The sequence below is a fragment of the Temnothorax americanus genome, unplaced genomic scaffold (genome assembly GCF_048541705.1).
Source record: "Temnothorax americanus isolate GAGA-0224 unplaced genomic scaffold, ASM4854170v1 Scaffold34, whole genome shotgun sequence".
Classification (NCBI taxonomy): domain Eukaryota; kingdom Metazoa; phylum Arthropoda; class Insecta; order Hymenoptera; family Formicidae; genus Temnothorax; species Temnothorax americanus.
This window is the reverse complement of record NW_027509485.1, coordinates 1353025-1365997: the sequence shown is the minus strand read 5'-3', so window position 1 is coordinate 1365997 and position 12973 is coordinate 1353025. Positions and strand designations below refer to the sequence as shown.

The 12973-nt window shown below is 37.7% G+C and overlaps 1 protein-coding gene across 6 annotated transcripts in view; it reads right to left on the bottom strand.

Annotated features, from left to right (window-relative positions):
* The window catches only part of Ppn (proteoglycan-like sulfated glycoprotein papilin), a 92130-nt gene that overhangs the window by 57833 nt on the left and 21324 nt on the right, over positions 1–12973 (bottom strand). The window lies entirely within an intron of this gene.

Sequence of the window (12973 nt, the reverse complement as noted above, 5' to 3'; positions counted from 1 at the left end):
AAAAATTGTCGAGCATCTAATCGATAATATGTCCAGTCACTTTTTAAACATATGCTCTTAATTCCACCGAAAATGTTATATAAATATGGGTATGATTATTGTTATCACTATAATATTTGTGTTCTCAGTAAAAAGAGAGATTTAAATAACCTTACGTAAAACTGTCAACATGATTCTCCTTGCGAAGTCGAGATAAGCCATGTGTACATTTGGAGAAATTAGCGTTCGGTGAACACTCGAAATTAAAAACATAATCAAACGATTATGAGTCGAACGATGTGATAATTTTTTGTACAGACTAACACAAATATCATTTTTTGCAGAGCAAAGAGAAAAAGTTAAAGAGTACAGGAAATTTTATGGGATAAACTAGAATTATAAGGTGTTTCTGAGCAACGGCATGTATAAAGATATGCTGCTGCTTTACAAATTCACAAGATATTTTCGCCATACTCTGCGCACTTTTTGTGGAAGCTTGAATTTTAAGGCTAAAATTTGCACGCGCTTTCAAAATTAGCTACGACCGAGATAGATATAATACACGATTCAATCAATAGACCCATCAAACATTTTGCAATGATCGGCATTAGCAAAGCCAAGTGGCCGTGTCTCACGCAACTTCCGCCGTGGCGAATTTAATATCACTAACTAACCGTGTACGCAGGAGAGAAAAAATAAGAATCTTGCCAAGAGATAACAATCGATAGTAACATTTGTCGACTAGAAGAGTAGATAATAGTTATTGTGTTAAAATAAAATCGAAAAAAGAGAGACTTGCATAGAATTGCACGAAAGAATAATTTTTCCAAAAAATGGAAGAGAGACGATACTATTACATAAAAGAGAGCTAACCCGAACGCTGTGTCGCTATACAGAGAGATGACCGCGCGCGCGCGCGCACACAGCTTCCCGTGACTTCTGCGTAATCTGAATTCCTATTAAAATTCGTGGCCCGGAGTTTGTTCAACCACCAACGGCGGTAAATCACGCGCGTCGGTTTTTCCCACGACGTGTGACTAACGGCGGTTTGCAGGAAGCACGGGAAAGCGATATGGAAAATGGTTCGCGAGCCGCGGCCGTTTTCCATAAGCAAAAAATCGTTGCGCCCTGGCCTGTCTCCTTTTTCATATTTTTCGTTGAATACTTTCGGTACACCCGATAAACATCCGACGCGTGCTTATAATAGAACTGACTTCGCTCTAGATAGACAACCGGGCTTTGATCCTCTAATGGTATGCTGATAGAGTGATGCTCTGCTAACTCCAGTTGAAGGCAATTGTGCAGGCATCTAATTTATTTATATTTTTTCTCCCGGTGTGTCGTTCAATGAAATCAATGACACGTGCAGCGAAACGATAGGAAGATTCGATCCACGCTCGACGTATCGATCGTAGTCATATAGATTGACATGGATATACCCTAGAATAGCGTTTTCAAGCGTTTCGATCATTCCGACTGCAAATATATATATATATATATATATATATATATATATATACAATGGCAATTCACGTATGTGTCACCGCACATTCTTTATGCATGCGCTCGAATGCGTAATGAGTTTTCAGGTTGATTTGCCGATGAATTAGGATCCGCGATTAAGTCCGCATCGTTAATGCCCGTGTAGTACGTCGAAACCGCGATGGCAATTGTCGATGTGAAACGGCGGTGCGAGGTGGCGATTAATTCGTCATCAACGGGGATATGGGCCCCTATAAACGTACGTTGTGTCGATAATGACCATCACGTCCCGGTCGACCAAATAATTTCCGAAATCTCGGCACGGACGGACGCGCAGCTTCTCTCTCTCTCTGCGGTTTCCGGTTCACGTTAATAACGTCGCTAACATCAGTTCTTACGTCACACACCGTGTGTACCTAACTGTTGTTTCACGGTGCGGTAATTGTATTCTTCACGCACAGTCGAATGGCAAAACGTTTGAATTTGCTTATCGCACCATCGACATTTGAACTTCCGGCTTTCACCGGCGCATTACTTGTGTTACGCGTTAACTTAAATTCACAGGCAACAGATAAAAACTTTCTTCGTTACATCATCCTAACACAAAATGCATTTCTGAGGTGAAAGAGGCGACGTGTCTTGGTCACCGCACGCGCGATGCAATTATATTTAATTCTTAATATTGGGCGTTATTATTTGATTCTTAATAATTAGGCATTAATGATGACCGCAAAAATTAAATTTAAAAAAAACGAAAGAAACAGCGATAGCCAGTGGCGATTAATTCGAGGTTTATTTTATGAGCTAGAATTGTCATCAAAATCCAATCACCAATTTATACATCCCGAATTTACTCCGATAATTATCCATGACGAGCATTTAAACTCTTCAGGATACATCATTCCTCGTAATTATAACCAAATATTTTGTCAACAGGAAATCATATTTCGTTTATTTTTGCCTTTTACGAACTCTAATGATTTCTAGCGTTCCTTTGAGAATTCATATAATCCTCGAAATCAACGAAAACAATGAGCGCTCCTTCCATTTCGAACGATCTTCTGATGACGGAATTGACTTCCGCGATATATGGATATATCGTGTGAACGCTTAAGCAGGCCACTTTAAGACTTTATAGATGTTGTAAATTTTCCTCGTGGAATTGGCAGGTTGTTTCACTTGACCGCGGACGTTGCAGTTCTTTCGGGGCAGTTCCAAACGATGCAACTTTTTAAGGTTTTACTCTTCCTGCGATAACGACTTTTTTCATCGATGCTCTCAGAAATCGGGTAAAACTTTTTATGATGTTGCGATAAACAAAAACCATTTGGCATTTACAAGAAAACATTTTAGCAGATCGATAAATTGCACTAAGTTTTATATCAAACACATTTTTTCAAAGAAGTAAGTAAAGAAGTAAGAAATTGTAGAATAAATGGATATTAAAATAGAAAGAAATTCACCAGATCATATATTTTTAATTCCGATAAAATTAGACATACGCAATATAAGTTCTTATAAATTTATTTTTCACTCGCTTACTTTTTATAATATAATTATTACGATAATTAAAGAGAAGGAAGATAAGCAACATAAATTCCGCTATGGTAAATTCAGCTCAACGTCATCTGTTCGGAACAAGCGAAGAGAACTCATAATGTTGAGTATGAGACGCTCTCACGTCAGCTTGCATAGTTAATGAGAGAGTGCCGCTCTCTTAACGTTAATCTTACTTCTCGCAACGTCGTCACAGAGAGAGTGAGAGAGAGAGAGAGAGGGAGAGAGACGCGGGTATCAGAAAGCGTCATGAAGCTTCCACATAAGCAACCCAGCATCACGCTGGGAATCCAGCATAGTATCTACGAGTGAGTACCGGTCGATGGGATCCCAGGGATCGAGATTACTATACGTGAGAGTGTGGGCAAAGCACGCTTTAAGAACGGCACTCGACAAAGCGTAGAGACGTTCGTGTTATAACTGTAATAGGAACGAATGTGTATTCTGCTCTCTGAATACCCACGCGAACGTTTGGCAGACGGAATTCGAAAGTATACGGTCTCTTTACGGCTTGAAAAAAAAAAAAAAAACATGTAGTGATTTTCCTTCGCGTATCCGCGTACGTGCCATTTCTATAAGAACGTTTACATCTCCGTGTTTAAATTTTTTTCAAAATGTAATCAAATATTATCTTTTCTGTTTTATTTATTTAGTCAAGTTTGAAACAAGTAAGGAAAGTATACTCTCTATAATTCTATATCTACATTGTTATTATAGATTTTATCATTGTTTTATAATATCGAAAACATCTGGTCAAAAGTAGCATTGCAAAAAGCAACGCCAAGGCTCTACGATCGATAAATTTAGGATGTAGAACTTAGCAGGAACAATAAACGGCGTGCAAAAGTGCTATTGTCAAATTTTTATACTGGACGGAACCGAGGAAACGCACAAAGGAACAAGCAGGTTCGTGGTGAAATAACGTCAGAGACTAACGAGGCGACATTATGCGCGCCAAGAATACGTCAAGAAAAAGAAAGAAAAATACATCAACAGGATCACGCAATGCATGGATATCTTTCTATCTGCTCGCACGGAAAGAGCTGCACAGCATTTTTTAATATGAGAATTTTGAAACATATTCTCGGAAAAACGAAGAGTATGTAGAAGACAAAGACAGAAGACATGTATTATTAAAAATATAAAAGTTGCTTAAATAAAAAAAAAAGTACAAAATGTTAATGAAAATAAGAAATATTAATAGTAAACGATATGAGAGCATTGCATGCGTATACCTAGACTGTAAGTAAGATAAATATAATATTACACAATTAGAAAGCAGTATTTATTGCAAAAATTTAAGATAATAAAGATACAGTAATAAAATATATGGTAATTATAAAAAATAAATTTAAAGAATATGTCAAAACGGATATTATTTACAATCGGCATCGGCATTGCTATTAACAACTGTAACCCGATCCACATTTTCCTGCTTTAAACGACAATCCACGCTCATAAAACTGTAAAGCTTACAATTGCATTCCGAGACCTCTTTTGCAGTTAACCCAATAGCCGTGTCCACAAGAGAGGCGCAAGTTTTTATTTTTAAACGCACTGATATTAATGTTCATTCGTGCACCATAACCCTCGGGTATGCTATTTACGGGTGTATGACGAAACGGACGCGTCTCGTTTACGAACGTCATACGAGTCGCGAGTTCCCATTGCAATTGAAGGGCGGTCAAAGCCACTGCTATTCCGTCGGAGCGGAAATTCAATTCGACGCCGTTCTTGAGCACCGCATGAAAATTACGTAAAGCTCAATGAACGCAATTTAACGTATGATCTGTGTATGTAATATTGTGTGAATTTATGCAACACTCACCGGAGGACTAATCTTAGCTACAGCTCAGTAAACATTGCTTTCTTGCGATATAGGTATAACACAATCTAACAATTGAAATCACTCTAAAAAAAAACGAAGCGTCGTTTTTATAGTTTCGATGATGCGGTATTGAAATTAATTAAGAAAAATGTAAAATGTTTGTAGAACTAATTTTCGATCTCTCTACGTTCTTCAAATTTGACAACTTAATGGCTGGTCAAGGTGACGTTACAAATGTAAAATAATATTTATGAGATATGCAAAAATTTTTAAAAAACAAGTATTAAACATGTTACACAAAGATAAGTTACATTTACATAGTGTAAATAATATAAATAAAAAAAAAACATAGTCATGTATTACGCCACGTTGTTGGTAAACGATTCGAGTTTGCCGAAGAGTAAAGTACTTAAAATTTCCGCTCACGAGTGCATCGTAACTTGGCAGCAGATTCTTCAAGAAGAAGAAGATGGGAGGATGATACGAAGAAGCGCGTAAATCTCAAAGGGATTTATGGCGGCCTACCCGAAACGTCTTAGCCGATGAAATGTTTGACAATAATCATCTCGAGGTATCTTCTTACCGATAATATCTACCGCCTTCTCTCATCTGTACCCTACACACCTCGATTAGTCCCGAGTATGTGTAGTTCCTCTCTGCTACAGGCCGTTCTCGTTAAATTCCAGCGAAAATGTGATATAACGCCGTACCGTCTGTTAGATGTGTAGATACATTCCTTTCTTCGCTATTAAGTAAAAAAAAAAAAAAAAAAAAACACGACATATGTCATCAACGCATCTCTCTTCATCAAAATTGATTTGCAACATCAAATTGATTGAGAATGTACCGCGAGACATCTGTTAATTTAATCCGTATTTAGAAGTGGTCTTACGTTTACACGTATAAAACGGCGAAATAATCTTTACAAATTCGGCATCACGCGGTAACACTGCAACTTATACGAGACGGTGAGTTTTCGCCGCGGCGACAATTCCACTATAATCCGCATTCTGAAGGACGAAGGGGCAATGGCAGAGGAGAACGGAGGGACAACGTTGGCATCCCGAGTGGCTCGGAGGATTATCTCTCGGATCCTTGCGAGCGTTCGTCGTGACTCTCTTTCTCCTCCCCTGATCTACGGTCGATTGTAAAAAGGGCTCGGGAAATTAGCTAGATTGTTTCAAACGGTGGCTCTCATCCTCTTAAGTCTTAAAGGGGATTTCCATCCTCCCGGTTTTTTTTTCTTTTCTCTCCTGCCGCCGGAGCGTCGCCGTTTTATTTCTTCGTCGCATATATGCATTAACATCTCGTGAGCCCTTCGATTTAAAGCTCACTTAAGCCCACAGCTACTTACTGTCGGAGCGGCGTATCTCCCGAATCCGATGCTAATAGTCAGATTATATAATTTGACCGCTTTTTCTTCATTCAGAAGATATGCCGCATTGATTTACGTCACGAACATCGTTGCTTCTTGTGACATTTGTCTCGAGACTTACGTCAGATTTACGTAAGCCGGATCAACATTTCTGATATAAATAAGTATTTTGTTACTGCAAAATATTTAATTTTCTACAAAATTGAAGCATCCGATAAATATTATAATAGTTATTATTAACAGCACTACTCTTGAGTTATTATAAACGCTCGAAATTTTTTCATCAATTTAATAACGAATTTGTGCAGACTTGTAAAATGTACAGGGGTCCTCTGTTTTACTTTCATAGAAATATACTGCACATTCATTATACGATAAAATGTATACGCATTTACCTATAGAAATAGTTTGTAATCAAGTTTCGGTTGAATTTTCGTCGGTAAACGCGACCAAGTTTTCGGTTATAATTTATGATACGCTGGCCGTATGCAAACTCAGTCGCCCAAACATTGAATTGGGACATTAACGCGCTGAAAGTTCTTTCCACGCGATTAGGCCTGCACCGATCGCTTGGTTGGCGGTCGGTCGTTCGTTCGTTTGTTCGTTCGGTCGCTACTACCCTCCTCCTTCGGTGGCGCGTTTATCGTGAATAAAAATTCGATCGTGGGCCCGTATCCGCCGTACGAAATTTATGAAAGGGGGGAACGCTCTTTCACGCTACGGCGGCAATTTACAATAATTGCTACGCCGTACGCACTGGTGGGGAGCCTCGTAAACAGTAAACGGCCTCGCCGTGCGGCACCCGTCTTCGTCATCGTCGCGTCGGGACGACGAAGGCGAAATGCGTAGCGCGGCGAGACAAGGGGAAGAAACGAGAAAGACGCGAGAGAGGTGAAGATTCAAAGAAGCTGATGGAAGAGAGGCTGAGCGCGGCGAAAGACACAGGCACGTCAAGAGAAGAGAGAGAAAAGTCATCAGGAGATAGAGGTAAGAGGGAGGGGATACTCTTTCCCCCCTTTCGCCGGGAGAGCGAGGCTGATGCATATCGGAGGAGACAGAAAAATCAAGCGGCACAAAGAGCAACGCCGGCACTGCTGAATATTGCATTCACCAACGTTTACCGTCGTCGCTGCCAGGCGAGTCTGCGCGCCGCGTATGAAAGCCGGAGAGTTCGTCGTAAAGTCGGCCGCCGCGCGCTATAGCGGTGGTCCTGGTTCGGTGTAGGAAACAATGTACGCGTATTCGCGCGCTCGCGGAGACAGAGCGGATTCTGCGCGTGTGTTTTATAGACACATCTATTGTAAAATGTATATGCATACTAGAGCTTTATGGGAAACGTAACGATCGGGCGCGAGTAGTCATACGCGGAATCGGGGGAAACTGCTGTGCGCCGCGTAAAAAAGCTCCGGTACTTATATAAGGTATCAAAGACACGAACACTCCGCCGGGAATACATCGCATGGCGCATCTACCGCGGTGGCGGCGGTAGATCGTATTGCTGTCACACGTATTGCCCCGATGCGACGTCCAGAAATACGACGTCTCGACGGAATAGATAAAGACGACTTCGATTTCGTAGACCAAGTTTCCGCTAGCGCTATTGGATCAATTTCTCCCTTTTCGTTATTCTCTATACGCTTATTTTTCTTCAGAAAGAAATAAAATTGGAACTTGAGAGTATTCGATTCCAAACACTTCGTTATCAACTTAATTCATATTAATTTAAATTAATTTAATTCAGCTTAATTTAAATTAATAACTGTTACGGAGTAAACAAACATTTTACACTTGTATCACGGCAAATAAATTAAAATAAAGTTTATAAAGTAATGCATAATGCTTATTTTACAATATATTTTTATGAGGTGAAACTTTACGTATTGTCGTCTAAAAGAAAAAATTTCTTAATTTCTATGCAAGGCACAGTAAAAATTGTTGAAAACTGAGTATCTCTTACTGAAGAGATGAACATGGATCGACATCAAAGAATGAATACATTTTTAATTTGGCAGATCTACCTTTTCGTTAATGAGTTTTGCGCGACGAAGATTTCACGGTGTTAATTGATCTAATTACAAGATTCAAATTTCAGATTCTATCCATCTTTTAAAGCTAACGACAGATTGAACGTCTGAAAGATCGTCTCTCTGTCTCTTTCGTTACAGATATCGGTACGTTAAAAATTATTATATCGTTAATTATCGTGTTACATATCGCAATTACCATACTCGAATATGATTATATCGTTTAAAATTGAATAAATGGACGTGAAAACGATTAATACGCTTTGCGTGTCCCTGCTACGTGATTCACTCGGCAACAAAGAAAGAAAAGAAGAGGAAAAGTTCACCAAGGTTGGACGAGGAGCTCTCGAGCAAGCGGTAATTAATTACACGGCTAGTATCGAGATAATGGCTGCTAATTAACCCGATAGGGGAACGCCACGGATGATCGGCGAGGATCGTAAGTTGACAAGAGAGAGAAAGCAGCTGCAGATAAGTGCAACGCGGAAAGGCTTTACCATTGCAGTTTTCTTCGCTTTACGAACACTTTATGAGATATTAACGACGATTAAATGTGAGAAGAAAAATGATAATATTTATGAGCTATGTAACGTCGAGATATTTGAAAAGCGAGATGAGAATAATACAAACCTAAGTTGTAGATCGCATTATTTAACGGAATATAAAAAAAGAAATTATATAATAAATGTTTATGACTGTATTTTAATTATAATGTCTATCAGTATCGAACGATTACTTAACCAGAGCTATGGACTTATTGTTGGCCACGTTTTTGCACTTTTTAACATAATTAATTTTTTTCTAACACTTCGTTTTTATTTTAAATTAATATTCTAATATATCGATGCAGAAAGAGTATCCAGGATCACTGATTTGTTTTCACATGTTAGTATTCAGATGCACGCTTGTGTAAAACATTTTCCGAGTTTTAATAGCATATTTATACGATGGATTACAAAACATCATCGTAATTAACAGTGAAAATCGACATGTGTAAGAAATTTTCGCCTATATATTCCTTAGAAATTATGTTCATTTCTTTATATGCGCTTTTCTTTAGATGTGTTACGAACGATGATGCACCAATAAACTTACTTGAGAGAAACAAGTAAAAAGATTATATATTAAAAAACAGAGCTTTAATCAGCAAGTCGTTTATTGCGTCGGTATGCCTCGAGAAATTCTACAGGCTTTTGTGTCCTGTTAAAAGGGCGAAACCTTTTTAAGGGCTCCTGGTCAAACAATGCCCTCATCTCGAATCGATCTCTTGGATCGAGACGCCACGATGGAGGAAACAATCTTCACCATCAAGCATCGTAGTTGCTGAAATTGCAACTTTTTTTAAAAATAGTATAAATAAAAATTGTATTATGTCTTTAATTACAATAATTATCTTTCGACATTTTTCAAATATTATCTTTGGTTTAATTTCGACAAGAGTAATTTTAATTAAAAAAAAAGATATACGTTGATAAAAAAAATACAGTATTTTCTATAGAATTTTATGGAGCATTTCATATATTTTTCTATAACCAGTTTTATCAGAAGCTTATATACAATCTCATACGCTTAAAGTTTTACCAGGATGATACAGTGGTGAAATTATTATACAAAGTCATTCTCGTAAATTGACCGTTAAATTTATACAAAAACGACGTGCACTTAAATGATGCAGCATATTTGTTAAAACTTTTAATGAGCTGTCATATCTCTCGTGATCATCTCTTTACGTAATTATGATAAAAATGGCATCGTCAGATTGGTCTTGATTGGATAGAAAGGACAAAAAGAGTTGAAAAAAATTGGTATCACGTTATAAAAATTGTGCAAATTAGAAATTTGCACTTGGCTTCCTCATAGAGGAAGTGATGTCTTAAGATGCTAATACGGCCCTCTGATTGACTGATGACGCCTTAAGACTATACTTAAGACGATTTTGGATATAAGACCCGACTATGAATACCGGGCCTTAAATAATTATATATGAAATAGAAATAGAAAAAAAAAAAAAAAGACTGAAGAATATAATAAAATTAAAAAATTTTGGTAAACTTTTTTTTTAACAGAAATCGGAAACTCTTTTATTAATAACAATTTTTATTAACTCTATTATATTCTTCAGTTTTTTCTACCCCTATTTCATATATAATTCGTTAAGATATGGTTGATCAGTTCTGGAGTTATAGAAATTTCTGTAAATTTGGCACAGACATACATACATATACATACATACACACATACCGACATTTTTTTTAATGCAATATTTCGACGTTTTAAAACACTCTGAACATATTGACATTGAAAACTCAAAAAACAATCTTTTTTTTGGTTTCTTCTACCCCGATTTTATATATAATTTTTTTTAAATTTGGTTGATTAGAGCCAACTTTATACGCAATCAAAGGTTCATATACGAATTTACGAAAACAAAGCTTCCTCTATGAGGAAGCAATAAGCTGGATCGTAATGGTTGTACTGTCTGATAAACACATTGCCGTCAATTTTATTATGATTTCGGTTACGCTTGTTGATTTTGGTTCCTGGGGCATTATCCTGTATCGAAACAATGCATTCTCCATGGTACTGGTAAATCCGGCTAGAAGATACCCAGCGTAATTCACCGTTACGTATAATATATATATGTGCCGAGCTCCGAGATAGTCTGCACCGGTACAAATAGCGCCGTGCTGTCTGCGCCGATCGACCGGCGGCGGCGAGACTGCGAGGCGGCACTGGCAATGCACTTGTTGCAACAATATATGCATCAGCTTCTTCACATCTACATATACATATACACCGCCGGCTAAGTGCGCACGAGGCTCATGTATTTATGCTGCCGCACGCGATCACGCGAGATTTAAACGTATGATGCGATGAAATCTGCGTCGATTAATTTATCATAAACTTATATGCCCGATTATCCGCGCATCATCATCTTGAGTCAAGTATTACCGAACCCTACATTAGAACGGTAGCCTAGCATCGTAACGTCATAATTAATATTTATAAAAGCGAGCGGATTTAAATTTACAAGATCATCTCGAAAATGCAGCTTTTGTGGCATCGTGCGCAGATGTGCGCGGCTAAACTTCTTAATCGCGCGCTGAGAACGTGATCTACTTCCACGGATAAAACAACAGCAATGGCAACGACAACAACAACAGCAGCAGCAGCAGCTTGGTACAGCGATTATGAGCAACGAAGTGTTTATAGGAGAGCACTGCACTCTTCTCACGTCTCTTCGTTCGCTGGATCATCTCTTACCTCCTTCCTCCTGCAACTTTGTATCATCTCACACCGTCTTCTTGCTCACCTATATCTCTCTTCTTACTAACTGCCAGTGACACGGCACACACCACACTACACATGTACGTATATATACGTACAAGCAATACGTGCATACACGGACACTCATCTATCCATGCGATTCAATCGCGACGTTGTGATGCCAGGCACAGCTTTAACGATAGTGCTCTTCCCTGTTCTCTACAGTTTCCTCCTGTGGTCTTTCTCTCATTCGTCTCTTCTTTCGTTCTCGCGCATATCTGAGTTTTTGCCGGTGTCTTTTATATCTTGTCACATGGATATTCTTTCAGCCTCGTCTTCAGAGTGATGTCCTTCAAGTAACGAGAACACCTCTGGCTGCATCTTCGGTATGCAACTCAACATCATTCACTGGCAGTTCTTTTCCGTTTTTGCAAGGTATATAGATACTGTTGTATCTTGGAACAGTGGGAGAACCATTCAGCGAGGACCTATGCGCGGAATGACACGAGTTTACCGTTATTGCAGCTATGTATTACAGACATTTTTGAATAAGAAAAAAAAATGTAAATTTGGCATGACAAATCGTGTTAGTTGCCCGAGATATTTCACGTTTGATGAGATAAAAGTGCGAGAAATGTAGCACATATATATCTATGTAATTCTCTTATATGTATAGTAAGTTTAATAAATTCTAATATCCAATTTTTTTCTATTTTTATCCATTAAAAATTTATTTTTTGCAATGCTTATATTGTTTTAAAATATTTTTTTTAATATCGTTTAAGTACATATGTATCAATATGTACTTAATATTTATAATATATAGTTTAGACATAACATTAATTAAATTGCATTTTATAATGTAAAAAGAATAGGTAATAGATAACTAAATTTTATTGTGCTAGAGCGTCGCAAATTACAGTGATAGTTTATACCGCGTTGATTTTGATCCTAATATCGTTATTAAAATCTGGATCATAATAAATCATACGAAGTGAGCTGTAGCGCTGGATGATTTAATCTGATTCTGTAGCAGCCGCGATTTATATTTTAATCAGTAAACCTTCGCCCGCAACGGTCGATGATTAAATTACCAAGTGCGAGTTATAGTTCCATGTATTATCACCATTTGTGTGCTATGTCAACTAAAGCGCTGGTTTACGATCGGAATGTTTACAATGTTACATCAAATTTTGTAATTAACTTTTCAAATTTTAATTAATCGCATAGTGATCTACTGATAAATAATAGATAATCTTCATTATCTATTATTTCGTATTTAACGTGTATATGCTAATAAGAAGTTCATATTTAATTTTAATAAAATACAAAAGCATATACAGAAATGTGTAAAGTTCACAAAAGTTATTAGGTAGTAAGCGTAAGATTTTGCCAATATTTTTTTATTTTGTACAGAACAACGTATGCGATAAAAAAAATAATAGCGAGTTACTCGTTTCC